Source organism: Nannospalax galili, unplaced genomic scaffold (genome assembly GCF_000622305.1).
Source record: "Nannospalax galili isolate Female #2095 unplaced genomic scaffold, S.galili_v1.0 scaffold7, whole genome shotgun sequence".
Classification (NCBI taxonomy): Eukaryota; Metazoa; Chordata; class Mammalia; order Rodentia; family Spalacidae; genus Nannospalax; species Nannospalax galili.
The window spans coordinates 7,378,505-7,391,572 of record NW_008359081.1 but is presented as its reverse complement, the minus strand read 5'-3'; the positions used below and the strand labels follow the sequence as shown (position 1 = coordinate 7,391,572).

The 13,068-nt window shown below is 35.8% G+C and overlaps 1 protein-coding gene and 1 pseudogene across 1 annotated transcript in view; both read right to left on the bottom strand.

Annotated features, from left to right (window-relative positions):
* The window catches only part of Il1rapl1 (interleukin 1 receptor accessory protein like 1), a 1,446,478-nt gene that overhangs the window by 148,057 nt on the left and 1,285,353 nt on the right, over positions 1–13,068 (bottom strand). The gene's annotated exons all lie outside the window — the stretch shown is intronic.
* The window catches only part of LOC108490175, a 203,201-nt pseudogene that overhangs the window by 75,616 nt on the left and 114,517 nt on the right, over positions 1–13,068 (bottom strand).

Sequence of the window (13,068 nt, the reverse complement as noted above, 5' to 3'; positions counted from 1 at the left end):
TAATTGAATCTACTTACTAGGGTTATTGTAAGATTTAACATAATACTTATAAAATGCAAGTATAAGTGTATGGCCCATTGTTAGCTGAAGATAAGTCTAAAAGAGCATTGGAAAAATGGTGATTTTTCTTTTCTTTTTTTATATTTTATTCATTATTTTTATTTTATGTGTAGAAGTGTATTGACTACATGCATATATGTGCACCTGTGACATACAATGCCCACAGAGGTCAGTATTGGGCAATAAATTCCCCTGGAACTGGAGATATAGACAGTTGTTAGCTGCCATGTAGGTGCTGGGAATCGAACCTGGGTCCTCTGCAAGAGTACCAAGTGATCTTAACAGCTGAGCAGTCTCTCCAGCCCCATGATTTTTCTTTTTCATAAAACTAAGAGAACCATCTAAGGAAGCCTCTTACTTTGCCTTCAGTCATATTTTCACTTTGGGGAATATAACATTTTAACACTAAAATACAGGATTTGAAATATGTTGAAAAGCATCCTGCATTGCAAAATCATATAATTTGTGGTCAAAGTAATTGACAGAGCGTGTAAATTTTGCTTCTGGACTGCTATTTGCACAGCACAATGTTTTTGAATGTTTGATCAAGGGATTTATGAAACAAGCATGAATTCCATATTAGTGTCAAAGAGATCTATGTGGTGTTAACTGTTTGCCACTTTGATATGCAGCTCTGAGACATGGAGTTTATATTGGTATCAGAGTAGGAATCTTGAACAGTTTTATATGTATTATTGATAAAAGATAACCCAGAATATAAATTAAAAATTAGAATCCCTCTTAAAGACTCTTACCTACATCAGCACATGAAAAATATGAGATATGATTGTTATTTTCCATTAGGACTTCAGTATGATTTTCCTTAATCAGTTAGGTAGGATGAATAGATAAAATTCAATACTCAAATCATTTTGAACTGGTAGAGTTATAAAATTTCTAGTATATAATTTGGTGTTCTGTTGATTTATTCAAGCCTATCCTGGGAGTCCATTATACGAGCGTATATGTTATTTGGTCTCAAGCAGAATTAAAGAGTTAGTGTACTCTGTTTTGTCTTGGTAGCTCTTGAAATCACATTACTGGAAGTCTAATTCAAAATCATCTTTTTCTTAGTCACTTGGTAGGCAGTAGGAATTGAGTCGTTGCTGTGATATCTCCACAACTGGATTTCCATTTAACAAACATAAGCAGTTTTTTTTTTTTTATGTGTGTGTAAAAAGTACTTGCTGCTCTTGATAATGGTATGACATTAACTAAGTATAGAGAGATATATAGATATACAAAATTTTCAAAATGGTAATAATATATGGAGCTGATTAGGAATGCCTTTTAAAAACAAAGACTAATTATGCATGTTAAAGAATTTTTTTATGTTTGCATCAAGCTCTCTTAGTATTCAAGACAAAGAAAGTTTGTTTTTACCACTCTGAGTTGCACATTGATCTGAACTCAGAGAAACCTTACTTGGAACCCTGAAATAAAGGTTTTTCTATGGGGAAAAATGAGATGCCATATCATGTATTGTGAGCAGCAGGACAACAAGAGTTAGGTACAGACAATTGCTTTAGATGGAAAATGGCTGTTCTTTTTTCTTCCTTTAGGCTTGAGGTTGTTTAACTGGGAAGCAAAGTAGACTCGGTTCAAATGTAGCCAATCCTATACTATGCCAATATCACAGCTCACCCAAGGATCATTGTTTTTCTATGTGATGCCACTAAAAGAACTTGGAATTGTTCTTAATATGGAAAGCAGTTATGATTAATTAGAATTTCTCAGAAGAAAATTCTAATCCCTAATAGTGACATTTTAAGAATATTTACAATTTTTAAAGTGATCTCCAAGTAGAATAAAGATAGCTTTTCAAAAGGAATATTTCATACTTATATAGCTAGTTTTTCAAGTTTTAAATGTGTTAAGATTATCATAGACTGTCTCTTGGTAAAATGATGCTTAAGGGATTCACGTAAGAACGTGTGGAATTGCCAGGCCCTTTATGTAACCTGCAACTCCATTGCTGAGAATATAAAGCATCAGTTAAAGTATCCAGGGACCAAAACCAAAAAATCTGCTAAATATGATTCATATCTTGCAGTCACTTAAATATAACTCTTTCTTGTCATGCCTCTTTAATTTAACTCAGAAGGCAGAATATCTATCTATTTACCTATTTATATAAATCAATCTGTATCAAGTAATTATGTATAAATGTATTTATGTGTTTCCATAAATATATGACTGTGTACACAATCCTAATATATTTTCACTGTATACAAGGCATTCTGAAGGAACTTTGTGGTTGGAATTTTTGTTTGTTTGTTTGAGACATGGTCTCACTATAGTCTTGGCTGGCCTGGAACTCGCTATGTAGATGAGGCTGGCTTAGAACTCACAGTGATATGCCTGCCTCTGCCTCCTGAATGCTGGGATTAAAAGCATTCACAAATAAGCCTGGCATTGTGGTTGGGAGTTTTAAATAAACACCATTATAAGGATTACATTATGTATGTAGAAAAGAAGTAGCTTAAATATACATAGTAATGTTTCATAACGTTTGTATTTCAAAGCAATGGGGAATACATTCAATGGTCTTTTTCTTCTTAATCATGACATTTATTAATCTTTGAGCTTCTTCTCTGCTATATATTGATGAATAACATCTTGTTGGATGTCATGGGCTTAAGAAGCTTGTACCATATATATGTGAAATCTCTTTATCACTGACAGTGAACATCAAAGCCAACAGATATTCATTACTGGCAAAGGGAGGGGATATTTAAATCTATGAATAAACCTAAGAGGAAACTAATATTTGTGAGAGAGCATACATGCATGTCTGAAAATATGCTAAAAAATCAAAAGCAAAAACAAAACATGATACTGTGTTTAGTGATGAAAGAAGGGGCAAGGGGAACTTGCTGGCATTGAGAAGTGAATCTTGACCCATTATAACCCATTTCTGTTAGCAGTCAGTGACATGTGATAATTGCCATGTCTGATAAAATTTATCATATACTACAGCATAAGTCACATTTCATTTCCTACAGTCTCGGTACAGAGATATTCATAAAACCTTTCCTTTCCACCTCCTGTTTTTCCTTTCTCTGATTCCCTATTCGTATCCTCACTTTATTTCTTTTTCCTCCAAGCTGAAAACAGAGCTTATATTTGATGGTTTGTATGTAATTAATGGAAAAGTCATGATTACCTGAACTTATTTTCCTTTATATAAGGATGCTAAATATTTCAATGGAAAGGTAATTGTGACATTTGTAAGGCAAAAATCTGTTGTGAACTTTGTTCTCCATAATGGTATCTATCTCAATGTTATACATTAATTAAATAATTCTCACCAAGTATGTCTAAAATTCAGAGTATTTTTCAGCCCTCAGAAAGAATGTGACAGAAGTTATTTATTTGTTTTTGTCTTATGGTCAGCTCCTGCTACTACTTTAGCATTGTACACTATATTAATTGCAAAGTTACTTCATGAAAAGAAATGTCATTATTGGCCATGCAAGTTGACAATGTTATGAAAAATTATGCAAATAGCTTAAACTATAAAGTACTATATAAAGTTAATTTTTCTTCTATATTAAATTTAACATGAAATAGATGAGGTTATTAATAAGCTTACATAATAAAACTACAGGTTATTCTTATTGGAGCCTAGTGTATCTAGAAGCTACAATAAAAGATCCTTAACTAGGTGTTGTTGAGAAGGAAGGAAGAGGTGACCATTTTATCATGAATTTTGAGAGTAGATATTTGTTTCTCTCTTTCTTGGACTAAAGACTCTCTATGCTTATTTAGATCACCATTATAATTTTTCTGAAAAATGAGATTTTCCTGTACAAGTTTAAAATATTTGGGTCATATTTTACACATATTTTTGCTTTTGACTGAGATTGCATGCATATCTCATGTACTGCTGAGTTTCTAATCATACTTTGCAATTCACCTCTCCCAGACAATGTTTATAGTGCCTTTTCTAGATGAGTTCCATGGAAGGACTTAAGTATGGAGTATCTAAGGGTAAGAACCACACCACACTCAATTTTTTGTTTCTGTTACCTGTGCTGGATAGCTTTAATTGTCAACTTGATAAACCTTGGTAGAAGGGAGCCTCAATTTCATCCATTGGACTGGCCTGTGGCCATGTCTGCAGGGTATTTCCTTGATTGTTGAGTGATGTGGAGGGCCCAGTCTACTGTGTGTGGTGCCACCTCTGGACAGGTGGTCCTGTATTGTATAAGAAAGCAGGCTGAGCATGGGCTAGGGGAGCAAGTGAGTAAGCACTGTTCCTCTATGGTCTGTGCTTCAGCTCCTACCTCCAGGGAACCTACCTTGGGATCCGTCAGTGATGAACTGTGACCTGGAAGATGTAATATAAAATAAACACTTTCCTCCTCACGTTGGCATTGGTCTCAGTATTTTGTCATAGCAATTAAAGGAAAATGAGAACAGAAATTGGTACCAGAAGTGGGATGTTAGCTGCAAAGAACCTGAACATGTGGGGTTTTAGGGGAATATGGAAGACTTTGGAAGTTTGAGCTAGAAAAGTGACTGGTTCCTGTAAGGAAAGATTAACAGGTCATTCTAGTAGGCACCTGAAAGAAAGTTGCACTGAGAACAATGTAGTTCCAGATGGAAAAAAGGGCTTAAGCAGCAATTGGGATATTTTGGCAAAGAGTCTGGATGGATTCTTCCCATAGCCAAAAACCTTGCCTGAGACTAAGTTGAAAAGCAGCAGACTGATTTCTTTGGCAGAGGATGTTTCAAGGCAGCTTAACCTAGAAATGGTGGTACAGCACTTAATGGTGAATACTATGCAGATCCACAGTGAAAAAGATTAAATGGGGCAGAAAAAAAATGCAGAATGAACAGTTTGCATTAAAAAAAAAATAAGGAAGATTAATGTTGCAGTCAAGGCATGTGCTGGAGAAGATCCTTCTAATAAGGAGATTAAAATGATTAAGGAGAGGCCTAGATATTTGCACTTAAACAATGGAGAGAGTGCATCCAGGGTAAGACCACACCCAGCTAAGCCTCCACTTTGTGAAAATGCTGGGGTTTTCTACTGCTAGAAAACCGCAACAGAGAAAAACTTCAAAAATGAATAAAACAGGCCGGGGTTCACCCCAAATTTGCAGCCAAACTTGGCAGTGTCATTCACCTGGTGCTTGTTTTAGGGGTACAAAAGATGCAAGCGAGAAGGGGTCGTTGGTTTTTCCTCTTAGTTTCAGAGAGTTGCTGAGGCCAGGCAACATGAGGTCATTTTGTGAAGCTGTGAAGGTGAAGCCTGGTTGGCAGTGGAGACCCCAAGAAGACATTCCTGATACCAAAGCTGTGAGACATCTGCCAAGGAGAACTGCATAGAGTGAGTGGTACCAGCCTAAGAGAGAGATGTATGCTGCATGCAGCAAAGCTGGAGTAGCTGAGGTATCTAAGCACTTTGGAAATAAAGTTCCACAATTTGGAAGTGGAGCTACTAGATTTGGTGTTTGCTCTGCTGGTTTTCAGTCTTTTTTTGTTCCAGTATTTCCTCATTATGTCTTTATTCCTCTCTTTTTGAATGGGTATGTGTATTCATTTCCACTGTATGTTGGGGAGATATGATTTGTTCTGATTTTACAGGGACTTAAAGTTGAGAGATTTCCCTAAGTGTCAAAAGAGACTTTGGACTATGGGCTTTTGAATAATATTGAGACTGGAAAAAATTATGGGGACTTTTAAGGTTGGACTAAATGCATTTTGCATTTTATATGGTCATGAGCTTATGGGATCCAGAGAGTGGAATGTGGTGACTTGAAAGAGAATGTCCCCCATAGGCTTCAAGTATTTTGACATTTTGTCCTGAGTTAGTGGTAGTATTTGTGAGATTTTAGAAGGTCTCATCATGCTGGAGGAAACACATCACTAGGGATGGTCTTAGGGAGTTATTAAGCCTTGCTGGATCTCCTGTCACTCTCTGCTTCCTGTGCCTGCTTAAAGATGTGAACAATTAGCTTCTGTTCCTACCCTAGCCACCTCTGCTACTATGCTTCCCCCACACTGATGGACTCTTGCTCCTTTGGGACCATAGCCAAACAATCTCTTCCCTTTATAAGTTCCCTTGGTCATGGTATTTCCACTACAGCAACAGAAAAGTAACTAATACAATACCAGCACCTGTTCATTCTCTCCTGCTTCCTTTAATTAGATCTCATTGACTCACATCGTGCCTTAATATGGATATAAAAGAATGCAAACTGACATAACAAACACGATTGATTAATAATATTTTGCTAGGCAAATAAATATTTATGTTCTATGAACTATGGAGAGACAATACAGCAGTAAACAAGACAAACAGGCTTTCAAGAGACGTTGTCTTAATTTTTCCTCTTCAATTCTAATTTAGAACAATTATAATTTATCCTATTTGGCCCTGGCTTTCTGCCCCATGACCAAAAAATTCTGATGCATATTGTCTTTCCTTTAAGAAAGCATTTGGACAAAGATAGAGTTTCTAGCATCGAGATCTAAGACAATTTCAAAAATAATTCTTTGTCCCAAGCCCAGAGGTAATGTGACCAGTTGCCTCAAGCTTCTACTGCTATGCCTTCCCCACCCTGATGGACTGTGCTCTTGAGCGATGCACCAGAGTAAATCTTTTCTTCCTTAAGCTGCTTTTTCCAGGCTATTTTATCAGGGATTAAATAAATAATAATAACACTTGTAGATTACACACATCAAAATTTAAGTTTGGAATTTTCTATAATATGTTCTATTTTTTATAATAATGTTTATTTTATTTAATTTTGACAAAAGCACTGTAAAATAGGACAAATTCTACTATTTACATTTTATAAATAATGCTCAAATAAATTAGTACCAAGTTATAAAAGCCCAAAATTAGTGAACTCAGAGCCTGAAATTATGCACTTTCACTGCCTTATCTTAAGCCATTATATATGGTCAGTACCTTATGGGTACTGTATCTCTCCTAGACAAAAACGAAACACAGAAATATCTTGTCATTATAAGCTTATTATAACTTTTGCTTATGTAACAGCTTTAGCAGTAGTTTGTATGCATAAGTAAACTTGACCTCAGAACATTACAGTCTAAGTGAATTTATTATCTTTTTAATGCATGGCTAGTGTTGTCTAGTTAGATTATAGATTTTAAATGGAAAGCTTCAATATGGTGGACATGGGTTTTCCTGATTTTAGTTTTTTGTCTTTTTAATTGTTTATTCTCTAAGTCTCAGCCAGAGTGATCTTATTAAAATGTGAATGACTTAATGCCTCAACTCTTCTCAAACCCCACAGAATCTCTTTATCTTATTAAGAATAAGAAGTTATTTTGCCAATAGTTACTCTTTTGTGTGATCTGAGTTCTGCCTTGTTTCCTCTGATCTCACATTCGTCTCTTTTTTGTCACTCTCTCACTTTTCTCTTGTCAATTGAAATAAAAAACCACAATGAAATGTTATTCCATGCCCACTAACATGGCTATAGTCAATACAATAGATAGTGACGAGCAGCAATTAAGTACAGGGAAGCGGACTTCATATGCCCTGCTAGTGGGAATGCCAAACCGTTCAGCTTCTTTGGGGAAAGTTTTCTTGCTCCTCATTAAGTTAAACACAGAGCTAACATATTACCCAGCAATTTCACTACTTGGCATACACCAAAGTGAATTGAAAACACATGTCCAAACTAACATTTGTACAGAACGTTTTGGGAAGCAGTATTCATAATAACCCCAAATGAAAACAATTCAAAAGGATATTAGTCAATGAATGAATAAACAAAATTTGGCATAGTTATACTATAGAGCACTATTCAATGATTAAAAAGAGTAAAACTATAATGTTATGACATGAATGAATATGAAATGACAGTTGGAAACCAATTGAAAGAAGGTAGACATAAAAATACCATGTTATATTATTCAATTTATATACGAAGTCCCAAATAGGAAATCATAGACATAAAAAGCCAAGTAGTGCTTGTCAGGGGATAGAGAGGAGGCAAATTGCAAGTGAATGTGAATGGGTTATAAAGTTACTTTTTATAGTAAGGAAAATGTTCTGGATTTAGGTAGTCATGGATGGTGGTTGCACAGTTCTGTAGTGCATTAAATGTTTATTTGAAAACAAATGATTTTGTACATAAAGTCTAATAATATAAATCTGTAAAAGTTTTTAAAATGAAAAAAAATTAAAAACAAAAAGGGAAAACTGAACAAAATATTATTGAATACCTCAAAGAGTGAATTTTATTCTGTGTGAATTATATCTCAATAAATGATCAAAACGGAAATCATTGGGCCCTTCTCCAAGTCCACTGACTCTAAATCTCTAGGCATATGTCCAGCAGTTTGTGTTTTAACAAGCTCTCAAGGTGTTTCTAGATAAATTTCTTTCCAAATGACAGCATTGTGGAAAGTGACTTGCAAACACAAAGTCACAAGGAGATGGAATTATAAATTACTCTGATTAAATCAATACACATTGTGTACTTGCACTGAATGATCACACTGTACTTCATGAATATATAAATATGTATAAATAAACATTTTAAATTTGAGATGGATATAGTATTTACCCTGATTTGATCATTATACATTGTATATGTGTATCAAAATATGCTGTACACTACAAATATATGCAATTTAATTAACTCTCAAAAACGTTAAAAATGAATTCCTGAATTGAGTTTGGTTAGAAGATTGGAACTGTGTAAATCATAGAATACTAGCATACATTCCCAGACCTTAGCCTCCCATCTCCTTCCCTACCATCTGAAACTCTCAGGCCTAGCTGGGGTTGTGTAGCCTGTTAAGCAGCCAAAAGCACAGAGAGTTTCCCAGATCTTAGTCCCAATTTTCATGGTCCCACACTCACAGGCCTAGCTGGTACCAGACATCCTGGGTAGACCCTGAGTACAGTAAGTTCTCTGGATCATAGTTGTCCCTTTCCCTTCAAATATAAAAGACACAGCAAAGAAAATAGATCACTAAATCAAAGAAAATGATAAATTTAAAATAACACAGGCATGGAACATGCAACAACTCTACAACACTTTAAAAATACCAAACTTAGGTTTATAAGAAGGAGAAGAAATCCAGGGCAAAGGTACAGAAAATATTTTCAATAAAATCTTACGAGAAAATCGGCCAAATCTAGGAGTTGAAGAGTTGACTCAGTGGTTGAGAGCACTGACTGCTCTTGCAGAGGACCTGTGTTCATTTCCCCACACCCACATGGCAGCTAACAATTATCAGTAACTCCAGTTCCAGGGGATTTGACATCATCTCCTGACCTCCACAAGCATTATACGTCATGAGTTCACTCACATACATGTATACAATACAGTTGTACACATAAAATAAAAATAATAAAATATTTTTAAAAAACAGAATTTGCCAAATCTGTATAAATTGTTATCTGTCAAGGTTCAAGGGGCATATAGAACACTAAATCAACTGGACAAGAAAAGAAACCTCCCATCTCATATTATAGTCAAAAGATGAAATGTATAGAACAAAGAAAGGATGTTGAAAGGTACAAGAAAGAAAGATAAAGTCACATATAAAGGCAAGGCCCATCAGAAGAACAAGAACAGTTTTTTTTTTCAGCAGAAACTATGAAATTGAAAATGGTTTGCTTTGATGTCCTGCAAGCCATGAAAGAACAGAGATTCCAGCCAAGACTATTATATCAAGCAAAACTAGTAGGTGTAACTAAAGGAGAAAGAAAAAAAATCATGATAAAAATAGATTTAAGGAATTTATGTCCACTAGGCCAGTTCTACAGTGGATACAAGAAGGAATATGTCAGTCTGAAGAGATCAAACACACCCAAGAGCACAAAAGGAAAAAAGTAAACATCTCCAGAACAGCTAATCAAAAGAGGTCTAAGAAAACAAAACTACAACACCAACATAGCAGGAATTAATGAATACTGATCAATAGATCTCAATATTAGTAGTCTCTGGTCCATAATAAAAAGACCTGCATAAATTATTGAGTTAGAAAAGAGGATCTATCTTTGTGCTGCCTCCAGGAAACATACCTCACCATCAATGATAGATGTTACCATATGGTGAAAGGAAGGAAAATTGTTTGTCAAGCAAATGGAACCAAGAAAGAAGAAGGCATAGTTGTTCTAATATGTAACAAAAAACATTCAAACCAAAATTAGCCAGAAGAGACTAGTTAAAGAATAAATTCTCAAACAAGATGTTGCAATTCTAAACATTTACACAAAAATCAGGGACATGAGGCTTCATAAAGGAAATACTAGTAGATCTAAATCCAAAGTTTGACCACAACACAGTAATAATGGGTGACTTCAATATACCACTCTTATAACCAGACAGAAACTAAACAGAGAAACTCTGAAATTAAATGACATTTTCAATCCAATAGATATAACTGGCTTCTGCAGAGCATTCCACAGGAATTCTAAAGAATACACTTTCTTATTTTAAATCCATGGAACTTTCATCAAAATCGACCACATATTAGGATAGAAACGAAGCCTCAACAAATATAGGAAAATTGATACAATATTCTAAATCACTGTTTCTCTCCTAGCAGCTACCAAATGCCAATAGTTTCTTAAAGATGGGACCTCATGTCCAACTCTCCATTTTGTGATAAGATTTTGTCTGGCTTGAGCTTGACTTGGCCTTGTGCATGTTATCAGAAGCATGGTGAGTTTATATGTGCAACTGCTGTGTTGTCTAGAAAACACTATTACCTGTTAGTCATCTACCACCTCTGGCACTTAGCATGTTTTCTACTCCCTATTCTGAGAAGTCCCCAAGTCTTGTGGGGAAGGCTGTTATGTAAATGATTCATTTAGGGCTGAGCACTCTGCAGCCTTTTATTCTCTGCATGTTGAGCGTTTGTGGATCTCTGTGATAACTACCCTTTATTCCAAGAACAAACTTCTTCCAAGAGAGTTGTGAGACTCACTAATCAATGAATGCAACAAGGAGTTGTTAGGTGTCATTGTAATATGATGTCCATTTAATAGAATATTGTAGAAGATTCTTCCCCAGGGCCCATGACCAATTTAGCCATAGGTTCTTGGCACCAGTTATGGTGGCAGGTATGGTTTTCAACCTCTGCAGTAAGCTTTATATTCAAGCAGAACCAGGGGAATTCCCCCTAATAATAATGCCACTATTGCACTAGTGGGCATATATGAGAACTCAGTCATTTTTGTAGCTTGCAGGGTTTACAGGTAGAAATATTGCTTTTCTCCTCTGGTAGGACGTTTAGCACCTTCTAGTACTATAAATTCTGATGAGTAGGAATGAAGATTTCATGTCAGCACTTGCTTGATTTCTTCATGTTTTAGGATTCAAGTATGTGCTGTCTTCAGAAATAGTGTCTTACTGTAAATTTCTGGTGATACCAAACACCAGTGCCAATAGCCTATAATGTTTGGAGGGTCAAGGTATTCTACTGGCCAAAAACTCAAAGGGAGGTAACCTTTCCTGGTACCAAGGTTTTTCTTTGCTAAGAAGAAATGTCTAGTTTGAGTGTTATCCCTCTATTATAGGGTAAGCCCATTTAAATTCTTTTTATAAATGAACAAGTATATATTTTAGAGAGATTCTACAATAGTAGGTTTCCATTTGCCCTCCTCTACCCCAACCTACCCACGCAAATTCCACTTTCATCCTTTCTCTGTTGTTATTCCCCCTTTCCCCATTATATGACTGTATTCAGTCTCCCTTCTCTTAAAAGATGCCCCAACACTCATAACCTCTTACTGGTTTCAAAACCACTAATGGTATTCCAAATGAAACATATACCTATATCCAAAGATAACATCCAAATATGACAGAAAACATGTGCTATTTGTCTTTATGGATGTGAGTTACCTTCATCAGAATGATTGCTTCTGGTTCCAATTCATCTGTGAATTTCATAGTTTTGTTTTTCTAAGTATTTAATTTATTTTTATTTTATGTGTATGCATGTATTGCCTGCATGCAGGCAAGTGCACTCATGTGGTGCAATGCCTGCAGAGGACAGAAGAGGCTGTCAGATCCCCTGGAACTGGAGTTATGAACAGTTGTTAGCTGCCACGTGGGTGCTGGAATTCAAACCCGGGCCTTCTGCAAGAAAGGTCAGTGTTCTGAACCACTGAGCCATCTCTCCAGTCCCTTTTTTCTAAATATTTTAAAATACAACATTGTGGAAATGTACCACATTTTTTCTTATTCACCCAATAACTGATGGACCTCTAGGCTATTTCCATTTCCTGGCTCTTATGAGTAGAGGAGTCATGGACATGGATTAATACATATTTCTGAAGTGGGATATTACAGCTGGATCATGTGGGAGATCTATTCCTAACTTTTTTTTAAAAAAAACTTTTAAAAATTATTTATTATTTCTATTTTATATGTAAGCATGTGTTGCCTGCATGTAGGTCAGTGCACCCGTGTCATGCAATGCCCATGGAGGTCAGAAGAGGCTGTCAGATGCCCTGGAACTTGAGTTACGGACAGTTGTTAGCTGCCATGTGGGTGCTGGGATTTGAACCCGCGTTGTCTGCAAGAACAACCAGTGTCCTTAACCGCTGAAATATCTCTCCAGCCCCTATTTCTCCAGCCCCTATTTCTCCAGCCCCTATTTCTGGATTTTTGGGGCCCCTCCACCTTGATTTCCATGGTGGCTAAATCAGTTTCCACTGCCACCAGGAGTGGAAAGGGGTTCCCCTTTTGCCACATCCATGCCAATATTTGTTGTCATTTGTTTTCTGAATCTTAACCATTCAGATTAGTATAAAATGAAATCTCTAAATGCTTTTAATTTTTATTTCTCTGGTGCATTAAGAAAGTTGAACATTGTTTTAATAGTATCTCAGCCATTTATATTTCTTCTTTTCAGAGTTCTGTTTAGTTGTATGCACCACTTTTCAAGTATTTTATTTTACTTTTATTTTTGAGAATTGTATATGTGAGTATTGTATGCCCATGCCACTCCTCCCATGCCCTGACCTACTCCCTCCTAATTTCTTCTCCTTTTATTATT